Here is a 2,168-nt window from a genome sequence, read left to right as displayed (position 1 = left end):
ACAATATGCTCTTTCACAAAATCGATGATATTAGCCGATGTCACATTTTTTAAAGGAATTGCCTCAACCCATTTTGTGAAATAATCGGTAGCAACCAGAATAAATTTATGTCCTTTGCTCGATGGCGGATAAATCTGACCAATGAGATCGATAGCCCATCCCCGGAACGGCCAAGGTTTAATTATAGGGTTCATAGCCGATGCAGGCGCTCTTTGAACATTACCAAACTTTTGACACCCCTGACATCCTTTAAAATACTTAAAACAATCTTCAAGAATAGTCGGCCAATAGTATCCATTCCTTCTGATCATCCACTTCATCTTGAAAGCCGATTGATGCGCTCCACACACTCCTTCATGAATTTCACCCATCAAGCTTTTCGATTCATCACTGCTAACACATCTGAGTAAAACTCCATCTATAGTTCGATAGTATAATTCATCATCGAGGAGCACATACTTGGTAGCTTGGAACCTTATACGTCTTTCAACCTTTTTATATGGATTCTTTAAATAATCGACAATCTCCTTTCTCCAGTCATCGGTACCGACTACCGATGTTAGCACTTCCTGAATAGGCTGATACCCTGAAGCATGCTGAGCTAGTCGATTAGCCTCTTCATTATGCAGTCGAGAAATATGTTCAAGACGAAAATCTCTAAACCCTTTCAACAATTGCAAACATCTTTCATAATATGAAATTAAAACTTCACTTCGGCATTCATAAATCCCAGCCAATTGATTTATAACTAGCATAGAATCACCAAAGATTTCAACAGCATCGGCACGTATCTCCTTCAGCAATTCTAACCCTTTTATCAAGGCTTGGTATTCAGCCTGATTGTTTGTCGATGTAGCAACAATCGGTAATGAAAATTCATACTTCTTTCCTTGAGGTGAAATCAATACAATGCCGATACCTGCCCCTTCGCCACATGTGGACCCATCGAAGAAAAGTGTCCAAGGAGCAACCTCCAGAGAGTCCACTGTGTTACAATGCTGAGTGACAAAATCAGCCATAACCTGCCCCTTAACTGCCTTAGTCGATTCGTAACGTAGTTCAAATTCCGATAATGCTAAAATCCACTTGCCGATTCTACCACTTAATATCGGCATCGACAGCATATACTTGACTACGTCGTCTTTGCATATGACCGTACATTCGGCAGATAACAAATAATGTCTTAATTTGGCACAAGAAAAGTATAAACACAGACATAATTTTTCGATGGCCGAATACCTTGTCTCAGCATCCACTAATCTTCTGCTCAAATAATAAATAACATGTTCTTTCCCTTCAAATTCTTGAATAAGAGCTGAACCGATAACGGTATCATCAGTTGACAAATACAACCTGAAAGGTTTCCCGTGTTCAGGTGGAACTAGCACTGGAGGATTCGTCAAATATTTCTTAACCTCATCTAGGGCTAACTGCTGCTCAGCTCCCCATACAAATTCTTGATCGGCTTTCAATTTAAGTAATGGACTGAAAGCCTTGATCCTTCCCGATAGATTAGATATGAATCTTCTAATGAAATTAATCTTACCGATCAAAGATTGCAATTCAGTTTTAGTGGTAGGAGCAACCACCTTGTTAATTGCATCAATAGACTTCCTACTGATTTCGATGCCCCGCTGATGCACCATAAAACCCAAAAATTGACCTGCCGATACACCAAATGCACATTTATTAGGATTCATCTTCAATCCATGCTTTCTTATGCACTCCAATATCTTTCGTAAATCGGCAAGATGTTTTGTGATATCTCCAGACTTAATCACTACGTCATCAATGTAGATCTCCACTAATGTGCCGATGTATTCATGAAAAATAAAGTTCATAGCTCTTTGATAAGTAGCGCTGGCATTTTTCAAACCAAACGTCATGACTACCCACTCAAACAACCCTACATGACCTGGACATCTGAAAGCAGTCTTGGGAATATCTTCTTCAGCCATGAATATTTGATTGTAACCTGCATTACCATCCATGAAGCTGATAATTTGATGTCTGGCTGCAGCATCAATCAACAAATCAGCAATCGGCATTGGATAGCCATCCATCGGTGTGGCTTTGTTAAGATTCCTGAAATCAATACAAACACGAAGTTTTCCATTTTTCTTATAAACAGGAACCACATTAGAGATCCACTCTGCATATCGACACTG

This window comes from Miscanthus floridulus, chromosome 7 (genome assembly GCF_019320115.1).
Source record: "Miscanthus floridulus cultivar M001 chromosome 7, ASM1932011v1, whole genome shotgun sequence".
Taxonomy (NCBI): Eukaryota; Viridiplantae; Streptophyta; class Magnoliopsida; order Poales; family Poaceae; genus Miscanthus; species Miscanthus floridulus.
Note: the sequence above shows the minus strand (reverse complement) of the source record.